Consider the following 14,354-nt stretch of genomic DNA (forward strand, 5'->3'; position numbering starts at 1 on the left):
AAATAAATATATATAAACATATACAAATATGTATATATATAATATATATTACTATAAAATATTAAACTATGTAATTATATTAAAATATAATATATAAATGTAATAATATAAACATATAGAGATACATGTACCTATATGCATAATATATGTATATTCTCACAAATAGTTTAAGAAAATTAACTATCCACATATAGAGTGGGAGGAGAATAACAAGAACTTCTGTGAAAAAATCCCTGGGATATGTGGTGACTTATAAGATCAATTAATCATTGATATGACATAACAGAATTGGGCTTAGTCTGTATTAATACAAGCATAGTTTCTAGAATTAGGTAGGTCAGAATTCCATTGGATTCTGCTCTCATCAGACCATATCTAGAGTATTATGATGTTTATTCAGGGGACCAAATTTCAGGAAGAACATAAATAAGCCAAAATCAGCCTCAGTTGGTGACCCTGGGTTCCCAAAAGTCTTTGCCAACAACCTATAAGCTCTGAAATGCCCATCAAAGCTAGAAAGGCTTCAAGCCTATCTGTCCAGCTGTGTTATCTGGGAACCAGCTTTGCTAAAGTGAAATGGGCTCATTACCAGGTTAGATTCAACATCATGGTTTTTTCATTCATAGCAGTTGCTTTGGATCACTTCCATATCATAAAGGGCTTCCATCTGTGTCTGTGGATGTAATACCCATACTAACAAAATCACAGATCTTTGATTTTCAAAAAGAATAGACAAGCCTGAGTGTGCCTAGAGGAAGGAGACAAGGAGGGTGAGGAAATTCAAAACTGTAACTTGGAAAGATAATTGAACGAACTAGGAATGTTTAGCCCAGAGAAGAGATGGCTTACGAGAGAAATACTTTACATATTTCCATTACCATCATCATTGCAAAAGGATTAAACTTGCTGTTGATTATGTTTGTTTTAGCCCCAGACCACAGAAATAGAAACAATGGAGAAATTTCATAAAAGCAGATTTGTACTTGATAGAAGGAAAACTTTTTAGCAATTAGAGAAGATGTTCAAAAATGAAATTGGTTGCAGCAGAATAGAGTGAATTCATGAGTGCTGATTTCCAAGTAGATGTTGAATGACCATTTCTCAGGGTTGGTGTAGAGCAGTGGTGTCAAATTTGGATAGAAACAAATCTCTACAGGCCACGTATTGATTTGGAATATCACAAATTAACATGATCTATGCTGTAATGCATTTTATTTATTTTGTTAAAACACTTCCCAATTACATTTTTTTTTGTAGGCTACAATGAAGCAGTTGAAAGGGAGTTTGTCATCTCTGTGTAGAACACATTTCTGTTCAGATATAGGTTATCTAGATAATTCAGGGTTATAGATATTGACAATCTCACCTCTGAGATTCTACAATTCTATTATTCAAAGCTCATCACAGGAAGGTGAAAGAATAAATCAAAGATTTTGCTGGTCTCATTGACTTAGAACATGTGTAGGACTTCATCATGGCAGGCAGGACAAGGTCCACCTACCATTGTACCTACTATGGACTACCCCCATAATAAATTTCTATTCATTTTTATGCATTAAAAAAGAGACAACTGGATAAGGATGGTAGTGGACAGAAATTTATCATATTTTGCCTCTATCCCATTTGTCAGGGAAGGTTATAGTACAATTTTTTTTAAACTGGCAGGGAGATCTGTGGGCACCCCTTCAAGGATAATCCTTCTGTTTCTTGATAGGTAATGGTACTATCATCCCTTATAACATCTCTGTTTCTATGGAACAAGGTAAAATCTATCATCGGTCTATTTCAATCGTGAATTCTGTCCTACAACATCTTACTGATACTTTAAGTCATGTGTAGCTCTTCTTATAACTTCACGTCCATTTATCATATATACAAATTATAAATTTAATAGGCAACTAACTCCAGAATAGCAACTGTCTATGGTTCTGACTCCTTTGGGGACAAGGAACTGCTGACCAGGTCTTACAAGTTCCATTTTTCCCAAAATATAAATAGCTGCGTCTTTCTTTATAGCAGCTGTTCCCAATTAGTCACAGTGACAGCCTTGACTTCTTATAATGCCCAAAGAAGCCTGTAGATAAAGACCCAGCAAGTGCCTAAAAGCCTCAATATTTATTCTCTTGGTCGCGCATCCAACCCAATTAGTGATTCAATGTTGATGTTGCAACTGATTGATTTCTCAACAAAACTGAATTTCCAGGAAAGCCTGGCTTTTTACTTCATCTAGTGACAGAATCTATTCACACTTCTATTCAATTATACTCTGGGCCCTTCTGTCCTACTTTTTTTTTCAAATTTTCAAATTTATTTTTTTAATTATATGTAGAAATAATTTAACAATTGTTATCTGACACTTGTCATTCAGGCTCTCTTCCATCTTCTCCAAGGTGACAAATAGTCTGATATAGGTTATACCAGGGCTTATATGCAATATATATATTTCCATATTCTTCATGCCACAAAAGAAGACACATCTCAGACTTATAAGAAAAAAACACATGAAGGAAATGAAGTGAAAAATGGAATGCTTTGATCTGCAATCAGGCTGCAACAGTTCCTTCTTTGGCTGTGGATAGCATTTTTTCATCATGAGTCCCTTGGGGTTGTCTTGGAACCTTGCATTGCTGATAATAGTTTAGTCCTTCACAGATGATCATCATACAAGATTTTTGTTTCCATAAACACTATTCTCCTGATTCAGCTTACTTCACTTCTCATCACTTCATATAAATCTTTCCAGGTTTTTCTAAACTCATCTCATTCATCATTTCTTATGGCATAATAGTATTCCATTACAATCATATACCACCATTTGTTCAGCCATTCCCCAACTGATGGACATCCACCCAATTTCCAATTCTTTGCCACTACAAAGAGCTGCTATGAACCAGGAGAACATTGTACACAGAAAGTAAAACATTGTGGAACGATCCAATGTAATAGACTTTGTTACTAGTAGCAATGCAACGAGCCAGGACGCTCCCAAAGAACTTATGGGAAAGAATGCTTTCCACAATGAAAAAAAGAACTATGGGAGTAGAAATACAAAAGAAGAACATATGACATCACTTATCGCATGTATATATGGGTATGTGATTTGGGGTTTAGGTTTTTAAAAATCGCTCTATAGCAAAAATGAAAAATATAGAATTGGGTATCAAGTGATAACATTTGTACACAACCCAGTAGAATTGCTTGTCAGCTCTGGAAGGGGGAAGAAAGAGGGGAGGGAAAGGAAATGAATCATGTAAACATGGAAAAATTTTTAAAATAAAAATTCTAGAAAATAAATTAAAAATCATAATAACAAAAAATAAAACAAAATAAAAAAGAGCTGCTATAAATAATTTAGTACAAGTAGGGTCTTTTCTTCTGTCTTTAATTTCTTTGGGATTCAGGCCCATTAGTGGTATTGCTGGGTCAACGTTTTATGGCCCTTTGAGCATGGTTCCAGGTTGCTCTCCAGAATGGTTGTATCATTTCACAGCTCCACCAACAGTATATCAGTATATATGTAATATACTGTTATCATTTTCGTTTTTGGTCTTATTATCCAATTTGATAAGAGTGTGATAGTGTTTCAGAGTTGTTTTAATTTGTGTTTCTCTAATTAATAGTGATTTGAAACATTTTTTCATATGTCTATAGATAGTTTTGATTTCTTCTTCTGAGAACTACCTGTTCATATCCTTTGACCATTTGTCAGTTAGGGATGTCCTGCTCTGAATTAACAAAACCAAGGAGCTTCTCTAAATCTTCAACCTTCCTAATCTCTCTAGAACATTTGATAATGTTGATTCTCTTCCCTTCCTACATACGCTTTCTTGGTTTCATGATACTGTCTTCTCTAGGTTTTCTACCTGTCTGATTGCTCCTTCTAAGCCTCCATTTGCAGAACATCCATGTTCCATCCTTTACTGGTAGACATAACCTCAAGGCTCTGTCCTAGAACCTATACTTTTCTCTATCCATATGCTCTCCTTTGGCAACCAGGTGGTACAATGGCTAGAATGCTGAGCATGGAGTTAGGAAGGTGAGTTCAGAAGGGGTTTTATATCCTTACTGGTCAGCTAGGTGATACAGTGGACAGAGTACTGGGTTTGGAGTCGGGAAGACTCATCTTTCTGAGCCCAAATCTGACCTCAGACACTTATTAGCTGTAGGGCCCTGGGCAAGTCATTTAATGCTGTTTGTTTCAGTTTCCTCATCCATAAAATGAGCTGACAAAAGAAATGGCAAACTACTCCAGCAAGAAAATCCCAAATGGGGTCACAAAGAGCCCGATACAACTGAAACAACTGGATGACAGCTTGCTAGCTGTGTGATCCTGATCCAGTCATTTATCTTCTATGTGCCCCAGTTTTCTCAACTATAAAATGAGGATAATATTAGCATTTATCTCCCAGGATTATTGTGTAGCTCAGATGAAAGAATATTCACAAAGTGCTTAGCATAGAGCCTGGTACAGAGTAGACACTTAATAAATGCTTATTCCAGGGAAGCCGGGTAGCTCAGTGGATAGAAAGCCAAGTCTGGAGATGAAAAATTCCTAGGTTCAAATGTGACCTCAGACACTTCCTCGCTGTGTGACCCTAGGCAAGTCACTTCATCCCCATTGCCTAGCCCTTACTCCTCTTCTGCCTTGGAACCAGTACTTAATATCGATTCTAAGATAGGAGGTAAGTAAGGGTTTAAGAAAACTAAACAAGCAAATAAATAAACAAGTGCATGTTCTTTACCCTTGGAGATATCATCAACTCTCAAGTGTTCAGCTACTCTATGCAGATGACTCTCAGGCTGTCAGTCGACAACAATAATGACTGTTTCATTCTTACTCTGTGCCAGGCATCATGCTTAGGTCTAGATTTCCACAAATACAAATAACAGAATCCCCAACTCTCATATGAGCACTCAAGAAAACTAATGGGCATATGGAAGAGGGAAAGCTTTAGTTCGTCCCACAGAAAATGAAAAAATGTTCCAAGAAACCCAGGAGTTCCTAAACAAATACCTTTCCCCTTTGGGGATTCTATGATCTAGCAACACAGGTCTGGTTGTTGCACATGAATGATAATTCCTCTCCCTTCTAGACAGCCTTCCCACAGAGTGGATTGCCTCTTCCCTCCCCTGATGTTGCCTGAATCGCTAGCACAGATAAATCTGCCCTAGTTGGGGTTTTTTGAAGCACTATGATTTTTACTGAAATCAATCAGAAGGAGTGGGAAGGAGGTGGTGGCTTTGATAGATCTTGGTTGATTTTGTTATATCCTGGACTCCAGAAAGACAGAATATTCTATGATTTGATCTTTCAAGTTTACGTAGGACTTCTGTACTCCCAGGAGTGCGTCACTAGATGCTACAGAACATTTCTCTTGGTGCCAGGAATAGATTTCCTGGTATTTACAAGTGGCTATGAATCTTCCTTACATCATAAGATGCTGAATCTTTCACAGTAGAGAAAAGAGAATTACTAGGAGGGATAATTGTACACATCATCAGCTTTGATCACTATGTCAGATATTTTGTTACAAGTGAGGCTTCAGTATAGTGTCTCTAAGTAGAAAGGAAGGAAATAAACAAGTATTTTTAATCACTCACTCTGTGCCAGGCATCATGCTAACCACTTTACAATCTTATCTCACTTGATGCTTAAAACAATTTTGAGACATATTTCCATTAATTATTCCCATTTTGCAGTTGAAGAAACTGAGTCAGATAGATGATTTGCCCAAAGTCACAGAGCAAGGAAGAGTCTAAGGTTGGATTTGAATTCAGATCTTTCTGTGTCTGAGCCCATTAACCCAATCACTGTGTCACTTAGTCGATTCCTAAGGAGGTATGGGTCTAATATATATTACACCCTCAGATGGGATTGCTGTAGTAGATGTTTTTGCTTACCTGTCACTAAGGAGGCTGTATGTAGAGGGATGAATGTCTAAATCAATTTGAAAGACAAAAAGCATCAAAAATGCATTTTTTTTAAAGATAAGGATTTTTCTTTTGTGGAAATTTATTTAAGCCTGCTTTATTACTTCATTGATAAAATTGCTTTTTAAAAAATCTTTCTTCAAAAGGGTAGAGATCACTACAACACATTTTTAAGAGCTGGAAGAAACCTTAGAGCAGGGGTGGGTAACATGGCTCTCCAGCCATATCTGGCTCCACCTCCTGACCTGCCAGTCCTGGCAGAGCCCCAGGATGTGCCCCAGGGGGCCCTTCAGCCCCGCCCCATATTCCAGCACCTTCTGCCTCCATCCTCTTCCTTCTGCAGGCTTTTATGGCTCTCATGGCCAAAAAGGTTGCTGACCATTGCCTTAGAGGTTACCTAGTCCACCTCACTCCATTTACACTATTCTTCCAATTACCCTAGTTTGCAAACAGAACTGTCCTTAACTCCTCACATATTCCAAATAGACAATTAGTTGCAGTTTCCACTACGTGTCATATATTCATACTTCTCTCTACCCACACAGCCTCCCCATCCCCACTAATTCAAACTCTTTTTATCTTTACCTTACTCTCTACACACGTGCTACTGAACAACAATGGGAAAAAAAAACTATTCTAAGTCGACTACAAATTTATGTAATGCATCATCAACAGAGACCTCACTGCTGCTTTGCAATCCTATATGTGCCTTATCAAATCATCCCATTCTCCATAATGACTTTCCCAACCCTTTCATCCCTACTCCAATTTCCCAGGGTTCTTCCTTCCCTCACCCTTTCAGGTTAGAACCTTGCCTCATATTTTACAGAAAAAAATGAGGCCATTCTCTGAGAGATCCTTCTTCCCTTTTCTGAATTTCATATATCTTCTGGCATTATCTCTTTCTTCAATTTTCTGTTTCATGTGATGAGATAGCCTTACTACTTACTAAGGCTAACCCCTCTGCCTGCTCAAGTGATCCCATTCCTTCCTGTCTTCTCCAACAGATTGCCTCCTCTGTCATCCCTATTCTATCACTTTTTTTCAGTCTCTCATTGTCTGTTGGCTTATACCATAATGAGGAATACCCTAATTTCCTATTTCCCTAAACAAGCCTGACAATGTCTGTCCCATCCTGAAAAAACTCACTCAGTTTTTCTATCCCAGATAATGATCATCCTTCATCTCTTCTTCTCTTTGTGGCTAATCTCCTAGAAGTTATGTACAATAGATACTTCTTTCTCTTCTCTCATTTTTTCTTGATCCTTTATAATCCAGCTTCCAATCCTATCATTCCACCAAAATTGCTCTCTCCAAAGTCACCAATGATCTCTTAATTTCAAAATCCAATGGTCTCTCCTCATTCTTCTCAACATCTCTGCAGCCTTTGACACTACTGCTCACTCTCTCCTTCTTGATCCTTTGCTCTGTCTAGGTTTTCAGGACACTTTTTTCTAGTTCTCTTGTCTTTTTGACCATTTCTTCTTAGATTCCTTTGCTGGATCTTCTTAGCTTTCAACCTCTAGCCACAGATGTCCTTCAGGGTTCTATCTTAGGTCTCTTCGCTTTTCCTTCTATACCACTTCAAATAAGATTCTCGTCAGCTACCATGGATATAATTATCATCATCACATATTATCAATATACTCATGATTCTCAAATCTACTGATACTGCCCTACTTTCTCTAATAGCATATAATCTTCCATCTCCAACTACCTTTCAAATATCTCAAACTGGATGCCTAGTAGACATATTAAACTCAACATGTTCAAAACTGAACTCATTATCTTTCCCCCTAAGTCCTTCCCTAGTACTATAGAGGTCAACACCATCATCTTAGTCCCTCAGGCTTCACAACCTAGGATTCATCCTCAGTTCTTCATTATCTCTCAATCACATGTCTAATCTGTTGCCCATGCCTGTCAATTTCTGTTCTAATTCTGTTATGTTTTGATCTCTTCCTCCCTCCCCCATATTCCATCTTAGCATCCTTAGATAAGGATATATGCCATATATGTGTATGTAAAGATAAGAACAGGCCATCAGTTTAGGTATATTTTTAAATAAAAAAATTCACAATTCTTGAAAAACTACAAGATCACTGCCCCCAACATAACCCAATAGTCACATTGGCCACACCTTATAGAGAAGATCATTTTCCATTTGTCACCTTTCCATATCTTGACCAAATTATATCACCAGATGACTATCAACCCCAATACTGATTGGTCCATCAGTTTAGGTAGGGGATAACAGCACACAAAGGCAATGGCATTAAGAATTCTATAATTGTGGTGAAAATTCAGTTCTCTGGCTTGATTTATCTAGCCAACAAATACATTTGGCCTGTTGGAATTAAGGCCCCACCAAAGAACTAGATTGATCATGCCATCGTATAACCTATATAGGATATTCAGGGAAAACTAATACCTGTGGGGTGAAGGCTTGATGACCCCTTTTCAGGGCTACTTTCCTCCTTTGATGTCTACCTGCTACCTAGTGAAACCATTTTCAAGAAGCAGTAGCATGGCAGAGTGGCCACACTCCAATAAAATCATCTTAGTAGACAGGCTAAACCATGTTGAGGTTAAATAGGTCTGTTAAGGAGATGTCTATTACAGGCACGTGAAGACTTTCTATAGTGGAAGGAGCAGATGAGAAAGATTTGTTCCACTGGTAATGAAGGTAGATGAAGAGCACTTAGAGCTTGGTTAGACATCGAAGAAGCCAAGGTCATCCACTGCATTCCACGCCATCACTAGCCATCTTGATTTTTGTCTTGCCACTGGTCTTGAATGACACTAGAAGAGAAAGTTAGCTTGCATAAGTAACTTTGCCTCACTTAAATCTAATTTATGGACAAGTTAAAAGACATCACCAGTAATATCATTTTGGTCCTCTTTTAGTAGGAAGGATAACCAGTGAAGTTATTTCTCTACCTCAACCATGACAAAAATATCATTATACTCCTAATGTTGAAGAATGAAGGTGGAAGGAGATAAGAGGGAACCACTCTGATTCAGCTTCCATTTAGGTGTTATCTCTGTTTGTGATGCAGAACTTTTTTTAATGGCCTTTATCGTCTGTCTTAGAATTAATACTAAGTAATTAAGGACTAGGTAACTGAGGTTAAGTTACTTGCCCAAGGTCACACAGCTAGGAAGTGTCTAAGGCCAGATTTGAGCCCTGGTCCTCCTAACTCCAAGCCTGGTGCTCTTTCCACTGTGCTTTGATCTTTTATTTTTTTAATAGCAGTATTGGTATCTTTTCCAAATCTCACATAAGAGTATGATTATGTTCATTGCCCTCTAAGCCAGTTCCCAGAATTATTGGGAATAGTAGGTTATATTCAGGATGGGTATTTCATAATATTTTCCCATTCAAACCTCATATAAGTTTGATCTCTTGGATGGCTTCACTGATCTATGCCAAAGTGAGTGCTCATCAATTATTTCAGATAACATTAGGGCATCACAGATTTTATTGAATACTCTCTCTGGACTAGATATGAGTCCATAAAGATGACAAAAAAAGCCCTTGTCAATCATAGCTAAGATGTGCTATATCCCTGTGTCTGACAATAGCATCTTAGATGTCATAAATAAGTTATGGTACAGCATTTGAGGTTTGGTGGGTTTGTGATAGTGGCAAAGGAGGACTCTTGTCATACTTCTGGCAAAGGTGGCAATTAGATTTATTTGTGGGTGGCTCTCTACCTGAGTGGAACACTCTTCCTGGGTGGTAGGGGGCACCTTTTTAGATTACATTGCCTTTTTTTCCCCCACTGTTCAATGGGCTCTTGGCAGATTCTACCACAATGGTGGTCATAAGCAAAGACAAGAAAATATGTCACATTACTGCAAGAGTTTAGGAAAATTGATAACTTCATCCAATTGGATGAGTGGTACCATCTCATCCAAAAAACAATTCATCAGGGTAAGGTTATTCATTCAATTCCAAATCTTGATTTTTGGATCCTCTAACAACTCCAGTGGAGCTATCAAATCCATTGCCTGATCATCTTGGATCAAAAGTCTTGAACTCCTAAAACATCTCTTTACACACTTCTAATGGTCATTTTCTATGAAGTAAAAAGCAGATTTTCAAACTAAGAAGATACACAACAAAGGCCACCTTGACCCATTCCATGTGGAATACCCAAGAGTGGAAGTCCATGGACAGCTACTTCTGAACCAGGAAACCTGAAGGTGAAAGAACCCCCAGGATCACGGTGCTGCCAGTGAGGTAGAATCTCTTCAGGTACAGAGTTGCTCTTGTAGTAGCTCTGAAGTCTTTGGAGCCCTCTGCTGGGGATGAAGGTGGTTCATGAGTTAGAAAACAGCTTCCTCATTTGTCAAAGGCTTGGGGGAAGGAGTATGCACATCCATTGGATAATACCAATACATTCCCCATCCCAAACTTCAGGAGTTTAGAGCAATCTGCTGACTTAAGGAAAACCCCAGAGGAACTGAGGAAAGAGGGGCAGATTCCAAACTGGAATTGTAAATCAGAAACCAGATTATGTTAGGAGTTGAAGGATATTTTTTATTTTGTTGTTGTTGTTGTTGTCATGCAAAGCTCACTTCCTTATTGGTCATTGTAAGAGCAAAGTCATATATAACCCAAACCCCCAAATAAAACCATAAATATATTGATGTCAAAGATGACTCCAACAGTTCTTTATCTGGAGGTAGAAAGCCTTCCCTGTCATAAGTCTTTCAGGATTGTCCAGGATCATTGCATTGCTGAGAATAGCCAGGTTTTCACAGATAATCATTGTACAATATTACTGTTATTATGTGCAATATTCTCCCAATTCTGCTCGTTTCACTCTGCATCAGTTCCTGGAGATCTTTCTAGCTTTTTCTGAAATTGTTTTGCTTGTCATTTCTTCTAGCACAATAATATTCCATCATCAACATGTACTACAATTTGTAGGAACTGGAGTTTTTCAGGAACACAAAAATCCAAGGGATGGAGGCTGAACCAGCAAACTGAGAAAGCAGGAAAAGGTTAGAGAAATGGAGGCTAGAACAAGTATTTTAGACTATATAGAAATCAAGAAGCATGCAACCAGAATTATAAGTACTATACTAGTTTTTCTCATGTATTTTTGCATTTCTGAAATTTCCTGAGATGTTTTTACTTTTTAGGGAAGCAGCATACATTTTCTACTCCCATTTATCTCCAATGTGTGACAATGGAGGACCTATGATTATAACTGACATATCCCCTGAATGAATCCATCACATCAGTGAGACTGCTGCTCAGACTGTTGGCTCAGACACACTTTGTTCTCTAAGTCATTATCTTTTTCTTGTCAGACTCCTGACACCAGACCCTTAAAGTTTTGAAATATTCATATGCTTTGACCCTAACTTTCTAGATAGCATTCAATGCAGCACAAATTCTATTAGTGAGACGGCTAAATAGTATAGTAGATAGGGCTCCAGGCCAAGAGTTAAGAGAACTTGGGTTCAAATATGGCCTCAGATACTTCCTAGCTATGTGACCCTGGATAAGTCACTTAACCTCAAGTGCATTGCTGCTATTATGTCTTAGAATTGATAGTAAGATAGAAGGTAAGGATTTTTAAAAAATCTGTTGGCAAGATGCTCTACTAGCAGGAATTTGCACAAGCCAATTTTGCTTGGAGGATTTTACATACCTTTTTTCTACCCCTCCCAACGGCTCACATCTTGGCTTTAAGAAACAGTGGGGAGGGGGGGGGGAAGGGATGGATTTACAGCTTATGACTGCAAGTCAGTGTTTAAATCTGGGTTCTGCCATTTTAATTGGATGTATAGATAAAATCACTCTGTCTCTTTGGGTCCCAGTTTCCCCATCTGTAAAATTAAGGATTTCTTAGTTCTAAATCTATATACCTATTTCTACACAAACTATGAACAACATGGGATAGAAAATTAAAAGTCATTCCATTTATGAGAAGGAATTCTAAATATTTTGGCTTCTTTTTTTTTTAATAGCTTTGTCATTAATAAGCAAAGAGTACTAAAATATCTCCACTGGAAGATGGCAATGCAAACTGAGAAGCAGAGAATTCAGGTGGTCTGTCTACCCTAATAGCTACAGGAAAGAAAAGCTCCTGATGTCTTGTTCAATGTGTTCTCCAAAAGTCCATGTTCCCTCCGAAGCCTCCTAATGCACTCTATGTTTCTCACGCGAGCCACATCTTTCATGTGTCCATTGGAATTCTAAATCATTTCAGTCCTATCGCATGTAAAGTAACCAATCTTCAGATCCCGAGCCCTCCAGATGCTTTGAACTTTGCCTGGTAACTGTAACAACTGCATACAGCAGCTCTTTCGGCTACAGTTTCGAATAATTCTCCTGGAAATCCTCCGCTGGACTAAGTGCCAAGTTTAAAGCTCTAATCCCCGGAGCACAGTTCAGAACAAGTATATTCATCTGTAAAAACCGTGTTTCATAATTACTGTAGGTTTTGTTCTTCCAAGTGCCTTGTTTGACTTGAGGAAACACATTTCAATGGTACCCTCAGCTAATCCCAGGCTCAGATATTCTGTTTATTCAGCAGCCAATGAAAACATGCATCTCACCTTGGTGAAGTAATTGGACATTAAATTGCTTTAAAACGTGTTCTATGCAAAGCGAGGCATTCTGAACATGTGGGGTCAGGTATGGTTCTAATAAAGGATGCTGGCTGCTTCCAAGAGGCTTGCTAACAAAGTTGATATATGTCCTTCTGGTTCCATGGTGGGGTTTTTCAATCAGAGAAACCACACTAGCACATTCCCTCTATCTCAAGGGACAGTGACCTTATAATATAGATTTCTTTCAAATTGTGAGTTGAGCCCGCTTTAGGGATTTCACGGTTATGCCAAGATGCGCTTGTGAGGAGCAAAGCTGCCCATTTAAAAAAATCTCTTTGATGGTAAAAGCAGCTGTGATCCCTACCAATCAATCAAAAATAAAATTTTATAAGCATCTACTATGTTTCAGGCATTGTGGCTGGCACTGGAGACAGACAAAAAGAATAAAAGGCCCTCAAGACGACATGCCCCTTTCACCCCCTTGCCCTCGTTCCCCATCTCTCTCTGGGCTACCTTCCCAACTCAGCACTCTTGGGTTTACAAGTTGGATCCCCCAGTATATTTTGTGCTTTCAAGGGTATTCTGTCTGCAGTCACTTTTTTCAGACTATACTTGGCAAGTTCCCACCAGTGGACTTCCCCTTAATAGTCAGTCAGGAGAGTCAGTTCTCTCATAGCAAAGGTATTTACTGAGGTGGCATAGTAAAAAATAATAACTATGAAATATTCCCCCTTGGAAACCTGGAGTATAATCTCCCTTGAAAACACATAGCATTTATGGGAAGAGTGGTTAATAGTAGGGAGAAACAAATATGGGGAGCACAAGTAACCAAGATAACTCACAACTATATACAACATAAAAAGAAAAGTATTGCAAGGGAACCAGGGAAGGGGAAGGGGAAGCAATAGCAAGTATGGGGATCAGAAAAGGCTTCTTATAAAAGGTGAGGTTTAAAAATGAGTTTTGAAGGAAACTAAGGATCCTAAAAGGTGGAGATAAGAATTAAAATTATGCCAAATTGTGTCAGTTAATAAGCCCTACAATGACCTCTAAGGGTCCAAGTGAAAGGAAGAGTCAATCAATATGCCAAATTTTATTGTCTTATTTTAAGAAATTGCCAACAGCCACCCCAACCTTCATTGAATACCACCCTGCTCAGTCAGAAGCCATCAACAATGAGGCAAAAGCATCTATTATCAAAAAGATTGTCTCACTAAAGGCTCAGATAGCATTTTTAGCATGGAATACAGTCTGAGCAAAGGCATAGAGATGGGAAATGGAATTTCACATGTGAAGAACAGCAAGAAGACCAAATTGGCTGGACCACGGAGTGATGATGAGTGGGAGTAACATATAGTAAGACTGGAAGAGTAGGCTATGTGGAAGGTACCTTCCTTCATCTCCTGGTCCTTCCTTCCCCCTGAATCCTCTCCTTCATTCCCAACCATTAGCATCTAATAGCATGGCAAAAGGAAATGAGCCATGAACTTTTAAAAATGTATTTCATTCTTAGGACATGCTTTGTGTGAGTAGTTCCTTTAGTGTTAATAAATAACATGCCCTTCAAAATCCTTAGCACTACTGATCCAGCCTGTACATTCAATCCTAAGGTGCTTCAAAGAAGGAAAAGAAGAAAATTGTCTTCTTGTTGATACAATGTGAACAAGAGAAGCACAATCATAAAAGCAAATTCATGGGATAAATCCAAATACCAAAATATGATTCCCTGACCCATATTGGGAATGAAAATTCTAGGACAGGATAGCCAGAAGAGATCAACTAGTCCAATCCCCTCACTTTTTAAATTGGGAAACTAAGGCCCTCAAATGAAGCTGTGTCTTGTCCAAGGC

The sequence above is a fragment of the Gracilinanus agilis genome, chromosome 4 (genome assembly GCF_016433145.1).
Source record: "Gracilinanus agilis isolate LMUSP501 chromosome 4, AgileGrace, whole genome shotgun sequence".
NCBI lineage: Eukaryota > Metazoa > Chordata > Mammalia > Didelphimorphia > Didelphidae > Gracilinanus > Gracilinanus agilis.